The following is a 21,807-nucleotide window of genomic DNA, read 5'->3' as shown; positions in this document are numbered from 1 at the left end:
TGACAAAATGGGAGGTAGGGAATCACGGTTTGAAATTTTATGGCTAGGAAGAACCTTAGAAACTAGCCCAACCTCTTTGCATTCCAGATAAGGGAACGGAAGTGCAGGGAAGTCATAGGATTTGCTCAGGGTCACACCGCTAGTGGCAAACTGGGAACAGAAGCCAGTGTCCCTTGCCCGTCCAGTACGCTGTCTGCAGAAACAGGTAGGTCCTGTCCTAAGGCAGATTATCAGGAGAGCAGGAGGTGGCAGTCAGTAAGCAAAGCCTAAGGAGGCACTGGCACTCCACAACTATTCTGTTGGGGAGAGCAGCCTATCATGCCTGCTGGGCTCCTCACAGACATTGCTAAAAGGACACTACGGTGCACACTTTCTGACCCATCGAAGCCCTGGGCTTCTTGTCAACTAAGATAATGAAGAACATTTCTTTTTAATCTGGGAGAGGCAGAAGGCTGTCTCCTGTTTTTTAAAGCACTTTCCCTCTCTTATTTAAATGAAAATTGCTAAGGTCTACAATAATGTAGTTTCAAGAGGAATGAAACATTTTCTCAGGGAGTATGAAGAGGAAGACCCAGCTCACACACCCCACGTTGCTGGCCACGCCTATGTGCGTGTTCATCACAGGGTGCCCCGTTGTCACGAGAAATCCAGTGGCTGTACAAATGCTACAGGGACATCCTGGGGTTATTTCAGTAACCCCTAAAGGCCGGCTTTGTGCCAGGTGAGATAGATAGGAGCTGCCACTTCCTGCTTTGTGAGTTGGATGTTGTTTCTAGGTCCCGTTTTGTTTGTGTTAGTTTTCCTGTTCGTGTGTTAGAACAACTTCTGACTATTTGCAGAGTTGATTACCACTAGATAATAAGACCAGCGATTCAGTAAAAACAAAGCTGAATTTATTATCTTCCCAGACAAGAGAGACTGGCGTTCAGAGTCAGTCTCCCCAAACGTATAAGCGTTTTTCATGCAAGCATGGAGATTTCTGATTAGTTCTGATGGAATGCTGATTCGCTTCTAGACCAAAGTGAGGATTTTCTGTTTCCAAAACCTACTCGGCATTCTGGTCTGTCCCTGCGTAGGCCTATTTATTCTGGTCTTGTGGTCCTTGACCCGAACTCGGAGAGCAGGGGTGCCGGGGTCTCGGGTGGCCCTCGGTGCTCATGGGGGTAGGCAGTAGCCAGTCGTAGCAGCTGCGTCCCGGGTGCCTGCTGCCGATTCCTCCTGTTGTGTGTTCTGCCCTTTCCTTTGCACTAATGCACGTTCCACCTTTGCTTTAAAACGGGAAGGGGTGGGAGGACCACTTTGAGGAAGCAGAAGGCGCTGGGATACATGGAAAAAGGGATGACGTGGCAGTGAAATGAAGCCCCGAATGGGGTTTTTCTCAGATGTTAGAGAACTGGCCTACCCCGGGTGCTGTGCTAAATCAGGTTTAAAAAAAAACAAAAAGAAAAAGCCTGACCTTTAAAGTTTTTCCTGTCAAGGTCTAGCAATTCTGGAGTTCCTTTAGCCCCTGTACCCTGCAAGTTGACTTTTTGCACAGAAAAAGAGTGAAATGTTCTCTCAGAAATTGCCTGGGAGAACGTGTTTTTCTCTAAATGAATATGCACTGCGAAGTGAGTTCTTACCTTGTTTTGTTGTCTATTTAATATTCTTAATGTTCATCTTTGTTTTTTGACGTTTTTTCAGGAAACCACTCAGGAGCTTTGTACCATGTTCGAATGATCTGTGTTAAGACTTTCTTTTCTATTTAATGATAGGCATTTCCAATATGATTTGCGCGTCTCTCTATTTTAGGAAATACTTTTTGAGGCCTTTAATTGTTTCTCTTTTATGAATCTTAAACGGGAGTCTTACATCCAATCCTAGCAGCTACCTTCCATTAAACATGACCTATTTTTCCCCCCATGAGGTTTCCTGACTCAGGGAGGAAAATAAAAGTCGGGTGATTAGTCATTGTGGCGTTCAGCAAACAAATACTTTGGAGGCCATGATTTATGTTGCTGGTCGGAAAAAGAGGCTATATCTGCCTTTAGACAATGACTCTTGTGAAAGGTAAGTGCCCTGTGTTCCCAGAAGGTCCCCAGAGTGCCCCTGTTTGTTGCGTTCAGGTTTCTAAAACCCGGTGGCCATTTTCTGTGAGTTTGAATCCCTGTGTTAAACTCCTCCCCCTGTGGAGTCTATGAGCATTTGTTTTCTAAAATGAAAGCACAGGCAGAAACTCGAGCTGTTCTACAGAACAGCCTGTTCTTTAGATGTTTTTTTTTTTTTTTTTAGATCAGTGTATCTAAAGCATAATTTTTCTAAACAGTCTATTGTGGGTTTTTATCTACAGTGGGTTTGCGTTTGTTCGGGGAATTTTACTTTTTTTTAAATGCAGACAACATATTTATTGATGTAATTGCTCCCTGTTCCCCTCACCCCCAGATAATTTCACTCTGAAACAGGTGAGCAGGGGAACTATTTGGATATCTACTGCCAGAAACCTTCATTTAGTTTTAATCAAATTTCTTTGGGGGTAAAATTGGCAAAAGTCAACTGGAACTTAGTTCCTTTCGTACTCTTCCCTGCCCCCCCACCGCCCCCCATCCCCGCCCAGCAGTTTTCCCCAGTCAGTTTCTTTTGTCTAAACCATCGTGCATCCATTTGTGTGTCTGGCCAGAGTTTTTGTAGCATTTCCGCAGTACAGAAAAGCTTCTTTGCCTCTGATTGTATGTCAGACTGGCCGGTGGGCTTGCCTGACGGCCCTGCCGGTCACCTACATCTCCTGAATCCTAGTTTGCGGTGACTTTCACAATCCCATGCTGCCTCAGAGATCTGTGCTGTCATGGCTGGCCTCTTTCCAGAGATTGCGGTATTGCCAGCAGTGGCTTCAAACTGGAAAAGTGGGAGGTGGAAGAGAAGTGATGGAAAACATGGGAGGAAGGATTGTGGAAAACAGAAGAGAAGGAAATGTGTGTGCAAGGAAAGTATGTACATGGACTCAACTAAATATCTGGGAGCCCAGGTCTATAAAAGTGGTCTCTGTGCCTTGGCATTTTGTGTCTGGATCCAGGTGGGGAACCACTGTGAATGTGGGGCTGTCTGTTGATGGTGGGGAAGAGGCATGGCAGAGCTGGGCAAGAACACCAGAGGCTCAGGACCTCCCTGGCGGTCCAGTGGTTAAGACTCCTTGCTTCCACTGCAGGGGGCGTGGGTGGGATCCCTGGTCTGGGAACTGAAATCCTGCATGCCGCGTGGCGTGGCCAAGAAGGAAATAAAATAAAAGAATAAAGTATAGCTTTAAAAAAAAAAAGCATCAGCAGCTCTTCTCCAGGAGGTCCCCCCAGCATGACAGATGCTTAGACCGCTCCCCAGACCAAGTGGGTCGGCTCTGCACCAGCCCCCTCGAAGTCCCTAGAGCGGAGTTTGCTTCCTGGGCGTGACCGCCATTGTTCCATGGAACTTCTCTGAGATTCCCCGAGGACACTTGTGATCTTGCTGGGTATGCTCTATTGTGTTGACCCCATTATTTGACCTCCAGGCTCCATTTCTGTGATCTAGTTTCTAGACTTCTTGTTGTCTCTGTGACGCTGTGATGGAGCATGATATCAATTCAGAATACCCTGACCCGCTAAGCCGCTATGCATTCTCAGCAGTTATTGCTTCCCTTATTACATCACCTGCGTACGATGACTATGGAACCGAACGCTCTATTAAAATGGAGAGCTGGGTGCCTCTGAGAGTGAGAGTCTGATTCTGTGGAGGGCTGATTAGGAGTTATCATCTCCTTCTCGAAGCCTGAGCAGACTGTATCATTAAAATGATTTTAGGGAATTCCCTGGCGGTCCAGTGGTTAGGACTCGGTGCTTTTACTGCCAGGGCCCAGGTTCAGTCGCTGGTCAGGAACTAAGATCCTGCAAGCCATGCGGAACAGCCAAAAAAATAAATAAATATTTTTTAAAAATTTGACTTTGAAGCAAAGTGGAGAGTTTGATACCTGCCCCTCTGTCCGCCAGGACTCAGTAGGAAATTTCCCACATGGGAATGAACAAACTGGAGGGATCCTGAAGAAATATTATGTGACCCAAATATATTCCGTGTTAAGGCTTCTCACCACCCCTTCTTCATGAAGATGGAGTACTTTGGTAGTTTTGAAAGCTTGAATACTGATATCTCACCATTTAAATTTTAGGAGGGCTAGGAATCACTGTATGGAGGTTGATATATTACAGGCTTAAGCGATCTATCCTTATGTTATAGTTTAGGGTCTAAAATTCAGATACATCCAGGGACAGGAGGGTAATATAAATGTTCGACGTGGGCTGGGTATAGGAAGATAAGAATGGTTAGATCATGGCAAACTGGAGGGCATTAAAACATTTTAAAATACTCTGGGGTTGAATGAAACGGGTCTGCAGGCCGAGTTCAGCTTCTGGACTGCTGCTCTGCACGGCAGTTATAGAGCTACACCATCTGACTCCATCCACCAGGCTGGGTTTCCTCAATGGCAGCTTGCCCAGTCTTCCTGCAGAGCATTGGGAGTGGAGCTCTCCGAGACCCAGCCCAAGAAAAATTCATGGCTGTTGAACCTTCTCCACGTCACAGCAAATAAAGGAGCTACTCTGGATATGAAGTGTGTCCATGTCATACAGGCAAAGTGATTTGCAGCAGCAGAACACAGCTTGTATGTCGGAGGACATCTGGAGAGGCATCAGACAGAGCAGCTTTGACTAAGCTGCCCAGCGCTCAGTGTGCCCATTTCAGGACGGAACAGGAAGGACCCACCAGTGGAAGCCCCGCCTTACCCGGCCATGTCACTCCCAGGGCAGCTGAATGGAGCCAGGCCTGCAGAGGCTAACCTGGATGGCACTGGGCCATGGGGTGACAGCAGAGGACAGCGGGCATATCTTGATATACCTGGTCTCTGATATTGACCTCTTGGCCCAAGGATGCTTTCTGAAATATCAGGCAGTTAGCAACTTCCTAACTCGTCCTGGGACAATGTGAGAATTGTCCTCTCTCTCTGTTGACACTCTGTTGACCTTCCGCACATCCTGGAATTTATAACGTCTTCCCTTTTTTCTAAACAGCTTTTAATCACTCTCGTTTTCGTCAGCTCTCTTGGCGCTAAGTGAGTCATAATGCCTGCAAAGCACTTAGCACAGGGCCTGGCATGTAGAAAGTGCTCAGCAAACATTAGCTTTTATTGTCACTGGCATCATCTCCGCCATTATAACTCTTGTCATTTCCCCAGTGGATACGGAAACTTGGTTTCCTTAAACCTTAGACTTGGTTGTGTACCTCTGCCACCAGCACTCTGACATAAAGGAAGATGGACCACACATACATAACCCACTGTGTCAGAAAATGCACTTCCCATGATCCCCAGCTCACTCCTGTGCACTGATGTTTGGGGAGCACTGCTCTAGACACCGTGGTGAAGTACAGACACAGGCTTGCATAGAGATTGGTCCCTGTGGACTTGCTAACTAGGCGGTACTTAGGGACAGTCTCGGGTGGACGCTGGGGAGGGATGTGCCTTTGACATTATACGGTAGGGATGTATGACGGGGTGGTTTTGACCACACTAAGAATCTGATTCTGAAGGCTTCAGTCCCCTGGCTGTGACCTTAACCTCAACAAAGTACCTGATTCCTCCCCCCACCCTATTGACCTTCTGGCCATGCAAACCCTGTTGCCAAGAAGGGAAATTCCTATATTAGAGGACAGACAACCTTTGTGCATCAGGGAGCCGACACAAATAGAAAAATGTAGAACTTTAAAGGTAGAACATATATCAATGTAAAAATGAGGGGCAAGCCAGTCTCAGTGAAGATTTTGGGACCCTGGTAGGTGATGAGAAGGGAGGTATAGCTGAACGTTTTTTTGTTTGTTTGTTTTTTTGCGGTACGCGGGCCTCTCACTGTTGTGGCCTCTCCCGTTGCGGAGCACAGGCTCCGGATGTGCAGGCTCAGCGGCCATGGCTCACGGGCCCAGCCGCTCCGCGGCATGTGGGATCTCCCCGGACGGGGGCACGAACCCGTGTCCCCTGCATCGGCAGGCGGACTCTCAACCACTGCGCCGCCAGGGAAGCCCACTGAACGTTTTTTAATGTTGGTGACCGAGAGTATTGCCTGCTTCTAAGAAACATTTTGAAAAGTAGAAATAACCGATCCCATGCTGCCATGGTGGCTTATTGTTTGGACAGGAAGCTACTAAGGTGGTGAGGAGAAAATGGCCACAGTACCTTAGAGATGAAATCCTAGCTTCATATCAAATTCATTTAGTTTAGGAAGTGAATTAACTAAAAGCCTTTTCAGCCCCTCAAAGCTCTCGCCTGTATTTTGAGGGTAATGTGGTCTAGTATTTTGTTAATTTATGATTGTGGTGATTTTTTTCCTTTCTGTACTGTACTTTCAGATGGCCTGAGGCACTGGACACTTAGTGGCCTGGGGTCCTTAGGGCTACATGAGACTCGGAAGTGGAACTGTATACTTAGCAGTTCCTGAAATGGCTCCGTCTTTCTTTCTTCCACCTCTTCCTGCCACTGTTGGGGAACTTAGCTTGGAGATCTGGCCCCCAGTCCCCTCTCCCATCCACCCAGATGAGTTATTGCTGTGGCGTCTGGTAGCCTCCCAGAAGTTGTGTCTAAATCCCCAAAGCTACATCTAAATCCCCAAAGCTACGTCTAAATCCCCAAAGCTGTGAATGTGACCTTTTTTGGAAAAAAAGGTCTTTGCAGATGGAAATTTTTTAAGGCTCTTGAGATGAGTTCATCCTGGGTTATCAGGTGGGCCCTGAATCCAATGACAAGTGTCCTTATAAGAGACACACAGAAGAGGGACACATAAAGAGGAGAGGGCCATGTGAAGATGAAGGTAGAGATTGGAGTTATGCAGCCACAAGCCAAGGAACCCTGGAACCATCATAAGCTGGAAGAGTCAAGGAAGGACTCTCCTCCCTGGAGCCTTCAGAGAGAGCTCAGCCCTGCCAACACCTTGATTTTGGACCTCTGGCCTCCAGAACTGTGAGAGAATAAATTTCTCTTGTGTTAAGTCCCCAGGTTTGTGGTAGTTTGTTACGGCAGTGTTTGGAAATGGATACAGTGTCAAGCCTAGCCTTGATTCAGAAGTGCCTGGGAACTTGTGAAAAATCAGTTCCTTGGGTCTTACCCTGTGGCTGTTCCGATGCAGTCAGTCTGGGGTGGCACCAGGAAACTGAATTTTTAGTAAGATCCTCCAGGTGATCTGATAGATCATTTACCCTCTCAGTATTGGTAGTCCTCAAGTTCCTCCTTTTGCCCTATTTCCCTTTTACCCGCTTTCCTTGGGCATTGTCCAGGCTTGCGTATGCAGCCACCTCCTGTGTGTCAGTGCACTGCACAGCTGAACCTTCAGCCCAGCTTCCTTTCATCATCAAAGTCCGTCATGGAGGCCCGTAGTTGGAGAGTGCCAGGTGCATCTTCCACAGGCTCCTCAGAGGGAACACAGACCTCATCCTCTTTCCAGACCAGCTCTTTGGTCTGGTTCCTTACCTGTTAATGGCACGTGTAGGCAACAGGACTGGTGTGTCAACCTTCATTCTTCCCTCTTTCTTTCTCCTCCAAGGTCGAACTAGTTGATGCTTCCATCCAAATAGCTTTCACTTCTTTCTCTCCTTGTCGTCCCCACCTGTCTCCTTACCTTCTTTCTAGATCCCCTCCAGGCATCGTTCTCATCAAACTGTTCCCAGAATGACGTGTCTGCAAATGTGTCAAATGATTCTTGCTTCACATCTCGTAAGTGACTCACTGTTGTGCAGGCTGCACGTTAGAATCACCTGGAGAGTTGTTTGTTTTTCTTTTTAATCCCAATACCTAGCATCCACCCAAGACCAAACAAACCAGAATCTCGAGTTGGAGCCCGACTGTCGGTATGTTTTCAGGTTCCCATAGGTGATTCCAATGTGCAGGTAAGGGTTGAGAACTACTGGGCTAGAGGATCAGGTCCAAAGTCGATGCTTTCTTCACGACTGGGTCCCTGCCAGTCTCTCGCCCTCCATCTCCCACCCAGCCCTGCCCACACACCCCATGCCACAGACATCCCACCTCCTTGCCCTTCCCCAGATGCGTCATTCCATTTCCTGTTTCTTTGCCGTTGCTTGACCTTTCCCTAGAATAGAATGCCTTTTTCCCTCTTGGATTCCAAAAAAATGCTCCATATCTCTCAAGACTCAGTTCCACCTCACCCTCCCTGACTCGCCTTCCGCAAACCCAACCTAGGGCTGCCTGCTCCAGAACCCTGGGTGTGCTCACTAGAGCACTGCCATCATCATGGAGGAGCTGTTGGTCTGCATGTCTTGTCTCCTCCATTGGACTGTGGGCTCCAGGAGGCTGCTGAAAAGGGAAAGAAAGAAAGGATTAAACAAGGCCGAGGGGACAAAATCATTTTTCTGTTTCTCTGAATCATTGTATCCACGCTGCCTTCTGGTTCATCAGGCACTTTTTAGAAAACAAAACTACTTGGTTTTAATGAACGTAATGAAGTTGTAGCAGTAGTGGTGGTAGTAGTAGTATGTAATACCATTAAGTGAACACTTGCTAGCTGAGGTCTCTGTAGTCATTGCCTCGTTTAACTCTCATGGTAATCATCTCAGGTATCATTCCCACTTTACAGAATGAATTAAACAAGATGCTGTGTGGTCAGGTAATGCAGAATGGCAGAGAATATGAAGGGGAATGTGTAGATGACCACTTGGTCAGCCGTATGTCTGGTATATCGACTGATCAGGAAAAACTGGTTTTATTGGTAAAAATAGCTAATGTGTAGTTTTTTGAGTGGCAAGTACACATTCGATGCTGAATTTGGCATAAAAAATACACAACCACTAAACGTATCAATCATAAATGAGACGGTGGTTTATGTTTACTAACATTTGGAATCACATAAATATAGTCTTCCTTTTAAGTGTGCTGGAAGGAAGTTGTGACCCAGAGTCACAAGATCAGGGTTGAAAACCCAGCCTTGCCAGTTACAGGCCACGTGGTGTTGGGATTTTGGCTTAATTTTTCTGAGCTTTAGCATCTTCATCTCTGAAATGGAAATATTATTTCACAGCCCACAGGGGTGTTATGAGAAAGGAGAGGAGATGGTGTGTATGAAAGTGATTTGTAAATGATACAGGGCTAAACAGGACTAAGGGGAGGAGTTCTTGTCTCTGTGCTGCGTTTGGGTCCAGAAAGTTGGTGTTTGGGAACAGTCAGGACAGGGAAGGCGGTGTTTTTCTGGGTGAGCAGATATGGGCACTGGAACAGCTGCGGGCTGGCTGAATTCCCCGGTGCGGCAGGGTCTGAGGATGCTGGGATGGGTAAAAACAAGTGGCCCAGGCTAGTTAGGGAGAATGTGGAAGGAGAAGGATGGTTGGAAATTAGAGTCTTGCTGTGCTTATTGATACAATGGAGCTGAGAGAATGTAATGGTCAGGGTTTTGCGTTGGGTCACCTGTAACCAAGGACCAACCCAGAGACCACAGATCAGCTCCAGGGGCTTGATGTCTTGTTCTTTTACTCGTAGGTTATTCCCAGCAATTTCACCCCCAGCAGCTCTGAGGTTTTCTGGGTCTCAGAGCAAAAGCTCACCTACCCTGAGGTCCTAGCATCTCCATTCCAAACATATTAATGTATTAAGACGCCGGAGTTTCTCTTCACAGGGTCAAGGTGACTTCGTGACTGTGTGGCTTCAACCTCCTTCCTCTTTAAAGATGAAGCCGCGGCTTTATCTCTTTTATTCTAATAGACTGAAGAATATTTTCTAAGTCGTCATCGGTATAACAGTTCTGAACTTGAATCCCATTCTGCCACTCTCCAGAGGAGAGCATAGCAAACAGCTTTTTTGTCACAGACGTCACCACCCTAAACTTATCTGAAAGTTCCTGGAGCGGGAGTCAGCATATCATTTTTCAGGAATCAGTAGGTATATTTGAAGATGGAACTGTTCTAAAATATTCCAACAGATTAGAGATAATGGACCAAGTGAACACCATTAAATTTGACCCGAATAAGTGAGTTTTTGAGTATCAGTTAAAAAAATTCAGTCCTGGAAGTTGGCAAGCCAAAGAGGAAGAACACGAGGACAGAAAGAAGAACTCCATGCCAAAAAGAAATTCTGTATATTATAAATAAAATCAGTTATCGCGCACGTACCATGTGCTGTTCACTTGCACTGACTGGGTGTTCCTATACTCGTTGAATCCCCCCAACACCCCAGGAGGTGTGTATGATTTGCTCCATTTTATATGTGAAGAGACTGAGGCTTAGGGAGGTCAGGTACTTTGTAAAGTCCTGCTGTCAGTGAGCGGGTCCCAGCAGCTGCCAGTTGAGGAGTATGGTGCATTTTAAGGCGTGCGGAGCCAGAAGTGTGGAAACCTGTTTTGGTCACACCATGAGACCTTAGGCAAGTCATTCTACTTCTCCGTCCCTCCATTTTCTCATATCTAAAATAGGAGCGTTGGACTAAACAATCTAAAGTTCCTCGTCTTATAAAATTCTCTTTGCTAGGGCATAGTTGAAGGAATGGGAGATGCTTAGCCCAGGAAAGGGACATGCAAACCTTCCAAGGGCTGTCGCGTGGCAGAGTTGACAGCTGAGGGCTCCCCGTGAGGACTGCTCCCCTAAGGAGGAAATTCCCACACTGGGTGGAGTGGTCCTTACCCCTGGTCTGCAGAATCTCTAGAATCCATCTGTGGCAAATTAGGAAGGAGTTAGAAGGCATGCTCCACTAAGAAGCTTGCTCCCTTTGCTTTTTGTTATCCAGAACACCCAAGGTCTGTTTATTTTGAAGGGAGGCTCCGTCATCTGACGTTTTGAGAAAGGTTTGGGGGACTAGATTCCCAGTTACTCAAGACCCAAGAGCATCTCTTTGTGTGGACTCAGCACCATCTTGTGGACATGGTTCTGTGAACTGGGAATGGACTCTGGTCATCAAATGTAAAGGAACCTCAGGACACAGTCCTGAAAGAGTTGCTGCCTGGGAAAGGCTCTGTCTAGGGATCATGTTTTGAAGAGGGGCTGCCTGCTTTCAGAGGTAGGATCTTCCTTGGGGAATTTACTTTTATGACTCTAACCCTATTATTATGCCCATGACACCTGGGAGGGCAGAGTGGACAGGCTCAGTGACACAGTAAGCCAGACCTTCCCAGAGTTGTGGTACAGTACAGCCAGGGTCCTGTTTCCGGGGCGGGGGATAGAGGGCATCAGTACAGAGGCCTCCTCAAGAAGGAGCCCCGAGCCGCTTCCCCTCTGGCCTCCTTCCCCTTGTATCCTGCATCCGGCCTCACGTCTCCAGGTCTAGGACTCTGCCCTGCCCCCTCTCCTTCTTGCTGGTACTGATTGCCACTCAGAGCATAACTTACCTTATGGTGCTTAAAGGCCCCCTTCCCCAAGCGGTGAGGATGGAACAGATTGAAGGTGTGAAGGGAACAGAGCACTCGGGCTGAAAAATGCTTTGCCTTCCCCCACCCTGTCTCCTAATGCTGGTGAGGCTAGCCACATCCATGTTCTTGCTATTTCTGTGTGGGAAGAAACTGAGTAATAATCTCATCCAGGGCTAAGATGACGGTCGAGGGCAGCCTTGCTCAGTGCCTTTACCAGACTGGAAAGAGCAACCTGTGGCCCTAGAGAGGCCGCTCGAGGGTAGAAGCTCTCTCTGGATGTTCAGAACCCCAGCCTCTTCTTTTCTGCTTATCCTTCACAGTGGGGTTGGTAGGGGGTTGGGGGAATATGTGTAAAGGCATGCAGGGCTCCCCCAAATAATAAGAGTCCCCGATTTTGCATTTGTTAACACACAGTTTTTGGCTCTGTTGACACTCTGTTACATCGTGATGCACGTACCTGTTCTTTAAAAGTGAGGTATTTGTTCTTTCAATTACATTTCTGTACCCATATTAACATATTCTCCCAAGACCTTAGTACAGGAATGCTTAATGAATTACCCACAGTCCCTTATTTTGCTAAATATTTATTTTTGCACTTACCTTCCATAATTATGTTCTTCTAACTTCCCTCCTTTTGGGGTCAGCCTGGCCTGAGCCCCACAGCTCCTAACCGTCCAGCCTGCCCAGAGCTAAGTTGCCCGGGCTCCCTGGAAGCCCTGGAAGCCGGGGACTCTCCAGGCCACTCATCTCTCCACTTCAGCCCCAGGGAAATCCCCACTTACAAAATGATCCCTGCTTCCAACATCCTTTCAACCAACAAGCGTTAAATTGGTTGCTATTATCATAATGAGGTGGGCCAGAGAAAAGGGTTGTAGGAATTGTTTTGTTTTCTGGAATTTTCATGGGAAATTATCAGGGCGAAAAAGAGCAATAGAATGAGATACTACATTTTATCTGGACTGTCTCTTCTAATCCTATTAAGAATTAAGTTGCACTATTATATCCATTTTATAGATTTAAAAAAAACAAGTCTTGAGATGCTAATTAACTTGTTAAAATTCATACAGCTACTAAGTGGCAGAACTGGAGTTTGAACCCAGGAGTATGTAAGCAGGAGCCCTGCTCTACCCTCTGAGGATAAAGATGTCTCTATATCTTTAGGGGGAGAAAGGATGGCCCCCGGGAACAGGAAGGGGAAAGCTCGGAACAATTGACTACCTCTGACAGTTGTCAAAAATTTTCATCAGGGACTTCAGTGGAAGCTTGAACCAGAATCCAAAATCAGCACATAAATGTGCAAAACCCCAGACTGAACCCAAATTAAAAACATTTTTTTTTACTGAATCAGCCACAACCTAATGAATCCATTAAACTGAGACATAAACTAAAAAGACTTTTAAATCAAAAAACTGAAACATCAGAATGTTCTCTAAAATAAATCATAACCAAACTGACCTATCATTAGGTTCCTAGTTTAAAAGAAGAGAGAGGAGGTCTCAAGACTTTATCCCCACAAAACCTTGGTGTGAGGGCAAAGGAGCAAATGTGGTCTGCCAGGAGTCTAAAGAGACAGGAGAGGTGACGAAGCAGATCCCAGGGGAGGCTTTCTTGTGAAATAAAAGAATATCGCCATCGAAAATAGGAACGTGACCCCACAAGCAGCCAGCGCCTGGCCGTGTTTATACAGCCAGATTTGAGTGACCTTCTGACCTGAAAGGACAAGTGCACAGACTGGAAATGTATAGATGATTTAAGTATTTGTGTTAAACATTATTTTAGTTTCCTTTCTATCAAGCTTTTTACTGGAATTGCTAATAAGTTGCCAATAGCCAACATGAATCATTTCTATTTAAAATTTTAATGCCTTCTTCCATAGGCTTAGAAGAAGTGCTAACAAATGATGCAACTGAAAAAAGAAAATCATTTCAATGATACTTGTAACTAAGTGCCCACATATGAGCTAAGGCTCAGATGTAATAACTGCTCTCTGCATTAAAGAAGAATGATAAGTTAATGAGCCCCTCTGGGGTGTTAAACACTAGGGTGGGGACTGGGGAACCCTGGGTGCACAGTGAAATAGAATACTTGTCCCTGCCATTGAGGAATTTCATGTGCCCTAGATTTGGGGCCTGGGGGCCAAGACTTGGTAGTATTTGCTCCGGCTGACATTTACCACTAATAATAATTAATTGGTAATGGTAATACTAATAATAGCTAATGTTTATTAAGCTTGATTTCGTGTCAGACATAAAGCCAAGCACTTTATAGGTATTATCATTTAATCCTCATGTTAACCTGGTAGATTCTGTTATTAGCTCCATTTTGCAGATGAAGAAGCTGAGGTGCAGAGTTTAAGAAACTTGCCCAAGGTCACAGCCAGAATGTGACGAGAGCCACTTGACCCCAGAGTTCAGGCTCTTAGCCATGGTGCCGGACTGGACATGGGCTGCCTTGTCCCAGATTATCCTTCGGGAGAGCCCTGTTTCAGGATTGGACTAATACAGTGCTCTGGGGTCCCTCAGCTCTCTTAGTTCAGTAGCTTTAATCTCCCCCCTGCCCCTTCTGTGCCCACTTCTCGTGGTAGCCCCTATGTTACACTCAATAACTGGTGGGTGGTAAGGCATTCGATAAATATTACCTTCAAATGGAAGTGGATCAAAATGATAATATTTATGAGTGCCAGCTATTACTTTGAAGTTTACTTTTCTTGAGAAAATAAAAGTAGAACTTTATGGAAAATTCTGAATTTCCCTGAAGTGTTCACCCCAGGGCCATCTGGTGGTCCATACGGAGTCCTTGTGCATATCGGGGAAATGGCTTCTCCTGGCAGGGGGATGCAGCCCTCACCCAGGTTACATGCTTGGCCAAGCAGAGCGCACACTGGCTCTCAGCCCCGCCCTTTACCCTCACAATGTACCACAGGACATGACCTGTCCCCCTGCACATGGCAGCCCTGCTCAAGTCCAGGCTACCGATTGCCAAAGCACTCACACACCGGTAGGTAGGCTGGGGTCGTGGGCATAGGAGCCTCTGATGCCGAGAAAGAGCTGGAAAAGCTAAGTGTTTTCTTTCTTGGTGCTCCTGAATCTGCAGTGAAGAGTGTGGTTTGGGGGGCATCCTGCCCGGATTTTAATCCCAGCTCTACCACTCACTGGCTAAATAACCTTGGTCGAGTTACAAGGTCTCTCTGAGTCTCCGTTTTCTCATCTGCAAAATAAGGTTGCTGTGAGGTTTCATCGGGATGGTGTATACGGAGTGTGTAGAACAGTGCCGGGCGCAGGGATGCGCTCGTCTGGTGTTGGGGGCATGGCACGTGGCTGGCGTATTTAGGTGAACTTCTTCCTTCACAGAATGAGTCGAGTTGGGGATGTTGGCGCATTTGTGGCGGGATGTCGATGTCACTTTAAAGCAGCCCTCAGGAAGGCTGCCCAGAGGGGCTCCAACACAAGCAGGGGACACAGTGACCTGATTCTTCAAAATGTAATTAGAAGTCGTGGACCAGCTCGTGTGCATAACATACCTGGGTAATTTTCAGCAGGATGCAACAAGCCTGCCTGCCCAGACCCTGTTCCCGAAACTGATTCAGTGTCAACAGTGTCACCTGGCACGTATTCTTCTTGAGGTTCCACAGGTGAGCCTGAGGTGCGGCTCCGCCGAGACCCACCATTATAAGCTCACATTACAATGCCTTTTCCATCTTACTGTTGGTTGCCTGATGGGGGAAGAGGGCTTGTGTATGCCTTTGGAGTGGGTCACAGACTGGTGTACCAGGAAGCACAAGCATCCACAGTTTGGGGACCCAGAAGCAGGCCACAAGCCCCGCTGTGCTTCCCTTAGCCCAGAACCTTCTCCAGATCAGCTTCTCATGAGAGGAAGCTGAGTGAGGGAAACATTGGAAGGAACTGAAAAGTGGTTACAGAGAGTGGACACCTCTGGGAGTGCTTGAAGGGAGGACAGATACAGAAACAGGGTCCTTACAGACACCCAGCACCAGGGCCTTAGGCTATACCCACATATTGACAACTTTAAATTTTTAGTATTTAAAAAAACAGTTAACTTTTTAAAGGTTTGTTGCTAATTCTGTCGAAGCACTCAGTAGACAAAAGGCCAAATCCCTGGAGCTTAAAGGCAAAAGAACAAAATTCAACTGAGTACATTTTAAAGATCTTACTGGCTTTATATTTAGTGATTCATGAGTCAGGCAGCAGGCAGTCTAGCAGATAGAATGGAGCTCCAAAGAGCTGTACAAGGTGAGAGATTCTACCGGAGGAAGGGAACAGAACAAGGAAATTACACTAGGCAAAAAGGTGGGTTGGTTATTGCAAGGTTTCTTTCCTTATAGGGGATGACGGGGGTTGTCAGGCAGATTACCTAACTAGTACTGATCAGTCTATTCCTGATTTAAGCTGATACCTAGTTTAGGGTTGTTTTGCCGGAAGAGCCAAAACTTTAAGTTTCTGTTTGGTGACATGGGGCTTAGCATAAGCAACTCCATTTTGGGCCTGTTGTTTTGTCTTTAACAGAACAAAGCATATCATTAGAGCTTAAAGGAGTGTTCTTCTCCTGTCTTTGAGCCAAAGTAATAATAGTAAGCAATTTCAGTGTTTCAAAGCTATGTTTCATTGTTTTAACTTGTGTGAGCAGTAAATACTTTGTAGCAGTGGATGGCCCTGGCTTGTCTTATCCAGCTCAGCTTTAGGCCAGCAGAGTTGATATGTGTGTGTGTGTGGTTTTTTTTTCTTTTTTCCTTTTACAATGTCAGAACAGACTTTTCGATTTTTTTAATGTTCAACAAAGGTGTTTCTCCCTTTTAGCATAGGTGACAAATAGTAGGGAAGTTCGCGTTGACCTAATGCTGGATCCAGAAAGCTTGGTAATAGTGCCAGGTATGGTGGGCTCTAGAGAGCTTACTGTTTGGGTGGTTTGTTGTTTTTGCATTTATTTCATAAAGGTTTATCAGCACTGTTATGTGCCAAGTGTGGTGCTAGGAGCTAGGGGGGAGACTGTGGTAAACAGCCTCACAGCCCTCACAGAATTTATACTCTTGCAGTAAAGCACACATTTGTCAAATAATACTTAATTACAATAGTAGTAAGGACTGTGAAAGAAGAGTATGCTGAGAGTCTAGGACAGATGAACCTGATTGAGGGGGAAGGGATTGTTGGATAGAGATCAGGATAGGCTGCTGCCTAGGCTGCAGAGGCATTCTAGGCTTCAGAAGCAGCATGTGCAAACGCCCTGAGGTGGGAAGATCCTCACACATTTAAGGAACAGAAGGGAGGCCGGTGTGGGTTGGAGTGGCAGGAAGTGAGGTCAAATCACAGAGGACCTTCTGTGCCTCAGTGAAGATACTGGAATTTGGGCTTAGGGTTTTAATGAGCCTCACTGGCCATGTCTCAGCTCCGTGTCGGCCAGGAGACTCTTTTCTCTGTCATGGAGAAGGCTCGCTCCCAAAGCGGGCCCCACCCTGGAGATTTTCTTCCTCTAGAGCTGCCCTGATGCTTCATACCCACTGGTCTCATGCTTTATCCTGCCTGACAAGTCCCCAGCATGAGCCTTATGATCCCTGAGACCGTATCATCCCCAGGCCCATAATGAAAGGATTAAATCTAAGTACTCGCGGTGGGTGAGTACCCAAATGAAATGAAAGTGAAAGCTCATCTTCCTGATGCATTCGCTTCAGATTAGTAAATCCTGGCAGTGCACATCCTTGGCTTTTGTCTCTCGAGTGCTTGGACTGAATTGGCAACAAACTTTTAAAAATCATATTTTTTTTAATACTACAGATTTTAAGTTGGCAACGTGTGAGTATAGCGTAAAGGCCTTGGCGTTGGGTGTTTAGTACATTCTGGGCTGTGGGGCAAACACCACGGCTGACTCCGTGTTCGTCTGGCACCTTGAAAACGCCTTTTTCCCCGTCACTGTACACCCGGCCGGCCGTGATGGGCCCCAAGCCCCTGGCGCGTCATCTGCCTATGCTCAGGTTGCCCCGGGAACCTGCCGCCCGTGGCCAGGAGTCTGATTGCCTGAACTCTGATCCTCAGCTGCCCTTTTTGGGGACCCCTCTGGCAGATTCTGCTTCATGTCAGGCAACATTTCCCAGTGGCTTCTCGGCACGGGACCCAGGCAGGCTGCCCCCGATGGCCTTAGCTCTTAAATCTCACCTGGGCCTGTTCCCGGCCACGGGCTTCTGCAGTGGTGATCCTGTACCACCGGCCTGCAGCCTGAACTTGGGGCAGAGCCATTGTGTGCTGGAGACAGCGAGTCAGCTGTTCTGACTTCCCTCCTGCTATGTGTGTGCGCACGCTCCTGACGCAGCAGAGTGCAGGAGGCCGGGCACGGTGCCGCCCTCAGAAATTACAACTCTGCTGTAAGCGAGGCACTCCTCCGGGTTCAGTTTCCACATCTATACCGTGGGCATGAGAGTAACAGCTTCCATATGGTGAGCCCTGACTCTGTTAATTCATTTATTTAACCCTGTGAGTTCGTCGTAGTGTCTCCATTTTCTGCGCCTTCCTCGCAGGATTATGGAGGGGATTAAGTTAACGTGAAGTGCTTTGCAACCTGAAATGTATCAGATGAAAGTAATTTTATTCAAAATGGATTGGGGCAGTTCACACAGATGAAAATTGTAATTCGCAGTACTCACAGTGCCTGTCCGTCTATAGTGCTGATTCACAAACGTGTATCTGTTTCTAGTACAGGTCGTTCATTTAGTACATGAATATGTACTGAGGGCCTGCGATGTATCAGGCACTGTTTTAGGTGCTTAATATACGTCAGTACAGAAAATCAAAGATTGTTGCCCTCGTGATGCTTAAGTTCTAGCAGGCAGATGGATAATGAATAATGAGCACATTGTGTAGTGTATGGGGATGTTATGAGTGCTGTGCACGAGAAACAGGCAGAACAGATAAGGGGGGCCAGGAGTGCAGGTCGCTTTTCTCATCAGGGTGAGTCTCTCTGCTTTCAAATATTTCCCGAGTGCCTGCCGTGCCCTGTGGCCTGGAGACACAGCAGTGAATGGGACGAATAAGGTCCTTTCCGTCCTGGAGTTTACTTTCTGGCAGGTACAGTGGACAGTTAACAAGCAGACAAGTACATGTGATAATTGCAGGAGGTGTGTGACATGAAGGAAATAAACCAGGTGATGCGAGAGCAAGTAAAGCCGGGAGCAAATAGAGAGATGGGGTGGGCCTCTGAGTTGACATTTGAGCTGGGCCTGAAGTATGAGTGAGCCAGCCCCGGGGCGGGACCGGAACCAGGGCCAGGAGAGACTCGGAAGGTGGAGTCAGCCCAGGGAGGCCTGAGTGTGAGCACAGAGAGCGGGGCAGAAGGACCGGTGAGTCTGGGGAGAGTGGCTGGGACCCGTGGGCAGTGCAGGGCCTCGCAGGCCACAGCGAAGGGTCTGGATTCTACCCTAACATCTGGGGATGGCCACTGAAGGGCTCTAAGTAGGGCCTGACTTGGATCTCCTTTGTGCTGTTAAAAGGCCGCCCTGCGTACTGTGTGCCTAAGCAGTCCTCCCCGTAGTCACATGTGAGGAGGACACAGTCAGTTCTCACGCTGATTCCCGCCCACATTCATCAAACCCCTGCTGTGTGCCAAGCATTGTGTGTGGTGCTTTTCATGGGCATTTCTTGGTTCACTCCTCTCTGCCCAATTTCTGATTTGTCCAGAAAGAGTCCATGCAAACTGTGATTCATTGTCTTGCAGGAGTCCCCCAAAAGCTGGGGTGCAGGGGGACCCTGGGGTGGAGAACAAGGGTGCAATGGCAGGTGGATTTAGGTGGTTTAACACCAAAGCAGCAGTTGGTCTCTGTCCTTTTTTAGGATAACCCATCCTGTGACCCGCAGGAGGTTCATTGTTGTTCAGAAGCCAGAATGTACAACAGTTCTTCCCTCCACCCTCCCTGACAGGTAGAGGTCAACTGAGAGGAACAGGCCCATTCAGTCAGCTGGCCCTTTAAGAAAATGGTATTTGGCTTTTGAAACCAACTCTAGATGATAAGCTCACCCCTAAAATGAGAAGTTCCAGGGGATAAGACCCCTGTACCGGTCGTTCTGGTAACTCAGTTCGCACAGCATTCCAATTTAAAATGCCTTTTCACATTAGCATCTCTAAATGTCAGTGGAATTTGGTGGAGACAAGAAATGGACGCAGCACTTCAGGGCCTCAGAGATAGACTCTCTAAGCCCATTTGCCAGCTTCCTTAAGCAAGCAGGTGTCCAGGCAAGGTTGATGGTGAGATGACCCCAAGGGCTACCCTAAACATTGCTGTGTTTCAAAAAGAAAAAAAGAAAGCACCTTTTCCCCCTTTCACCTTCCAAACTAGCAACTGGAAATATTTAACTGGGCTCATTGCATCACCTGCTAATCTGATAATACTCGTTCTCACAGTCTGTGTCCACGCAACGGCAAGTCTGGAGACCAAACATTTACCTATTCAAAATAATGTATTCAGTAAAGGTGTTTCAAGTCAATCCCCCTCTCTGTTGGATGGACTCTAGTAGCTTCCTGAAGTTAGTCTTTCCAACCACCTGAATTTCAGATGAAAAACAAACCTCCTTTGTTATACTACACCTTCTTGAATCTGATAGCTTAAATGCATGAAAGTCTGATAAATGCAGCTCTTCTCTTCTCCTTTTGGGCTGCATTTAGAAGGCAAATCAAGAGGATTTTCCTTTTCTTAGACGTAGCTGAACTCTATAAAGGGCTTCTGTTTTGTAATCTGTTTTCGAGATCTGATGCGTGTGTTTCTAACACCCCATCACGTGAGGAGGTCTGACGTAGCCACCCAACATGACTATGAGAAAATGCACTGCAAAGATGTGTGTGGGATGGTGGAGCCAGATCACTGAAGCAGTGTCCTTTGTCAGAACACTTTCTGCAGAGAATAGCAGATCCATGCAGTAGATTCCACTTCAGTATGGGGCCTGCGCTGGCCCAAAATGGACTGTGAGTTTGACTTTTGCAGTATTCCAGGTCAGTATCCTAATATAGCGTGTTCTTTTTTAGTTGGGTTTTATTTCTAAGTGTCTTTTTATAGAAGACTTGTAGTAGAAAGAGGAGAAAGTTGCTCTGTTGATTTAGTTTCGTTATTATGTACGTTAGGAATTGAGCGGCCAAGGTGCTGCAAGAGGGCTCTTGGCTTTTTCTCTGATCAGAAGATACAGAAAAGTGGGAATCAGTCTGGCCCTGGAGAGTGGCCTTGAATAAGTGACTTCGAATTCTCACTAAAAATGCAGACTGGACAGGGTTACTTCACCTTCCATCTGTCATGTCTTAAAGATTTGCTAATAAAAGTACACCAGATTTCATTAACAAGGTCTATAAAGTTCTATATAATAGTTACACTGGTTAAACAACTTGAGGTTTATCAATTTTTTTTTTTGGTTGACATTGTGAGAGTTAAAATTTTTATGGAAACTATCATTTTTAAGTTTTTTGACTTTTCTGTATTTCAGTAAAATTGCCTTGTCAAATTTGGGGAGAGAAGATTTAATTAAGGTGGAAATACTGGAATTTGTTGGTTGGATCATTGTCAGGAATTGTTTCCTTTGGTTTCAAGTTCAAAACCAGGAAGAGTATCCAGGATATAATGGGGAGGGGCTCATTTAGTAGATGAATGGATAGAATTGTAAGGGCAAACGGAATGCTGTGACCAAGCTCACCTTTGAGATTTGGAAGGCAAGGATTCAAGCAAGGATAGATTGTGCAAACAGAATCTAGGCAGCAGCCCTGCATACCAAGGAACAATTTTCACCTGAGTGTGTAGTGGGGAAGGCCCACACTAGGCAAATTGGTCCACCTGTTTTTCAGCCCTGTTCAAACTCAAGTGATAGATAGCAATCGCTTCACGCTTGGAAAATTAAAGACAGCTGTAGAGGGTGTGTATCTGTGTGACTGTAGGTGTGTCTGTTTCTCTATCCCTTGGATTTTCCTTCTGTCTCCTGGGCGTTTCTGCTTTGTATTTCAACACACTTTCATTTATTTTGTCTTTAGTTCCTTTAGGCTTATAGATGATTCATTTTATTGAGTAAAATAATTTCTAAATAGTTTCTTTAAAAATGATTTTGAGCATTGTCTTATAGGTTAGAGAAGTGGTTCTCAAACTTTTTATTCCCAGGACCCCCTTACACTCTTATAAATCTTTAAGGACCCAAAGAGCTTTTGTTTATCTGAATTATATCTATCAATATTTATCATATTCAAAAATTTAAATGAGAATTTTAAAACTATTAACTTACAAAAATTAACTGTGATAAACCCAGTTACATGATAAAATGATGTATTTTAAAATATGTATTTTAAAATGTATTTTAAAAATAACTATTTTCTAAAGCAAAAAATGTAGTGAGAGACTTCCCTGGTGGTCCAGTGGTTAAGACTTCACCTTCCAGTGCAGGGGGTGTGGGTTTGA

General features: G+C 46.2%; 1 protein-coding gene across 5 annotated transcripts in view; it reads left to right on the top strand.

The window, feature by feature from the left end:
- The window catches only part of ZBTB38 (zinc finger and BTB domain containing 38), a 75,983-nt gene that overhangs the window by 39,727 nt on the left and 14,449 nt on the right, over nt 1-21,807 (top strand). Inside the window, exon 3 of one of the 5 annotated variants that reach the window (XR_009540651.1) lies at nt 9,663-10,101. The exons of 3 other annotated variants lie outside the window; for them this stretch is intronic. The gene's annotated coding sequence lies outside the window, so the exon portion shown is untranslated. Of the gene's footprint in view, nt 1-9,662; nt 10,102-21,807 lie in introns of those variants that run through there. One more of the 5 variants, XR_009540652.1, reaches the window with a different exon arrangement.

The sequence above is a fragment of the Lagenorhynchus albirostris genome, chromosome 5, assembly GCF_949774975.1.
Source record: "Lagenorhynchus albirostris chromosome 5, mLagAlb1.1, whole genome shotgun sequence".
NCBI classification, from domain to species: Eukaryota; Metazoa; Chordata; class Mammalia; order Artiodactyla; family Delphinidae; genus Lagenorhynchus; species Lagenorhynchus albirostris.
Note: the sequence above shows the minus strand (reverse complement) of the source record. Positions and strands in the feature narration are given on the sequence as shown.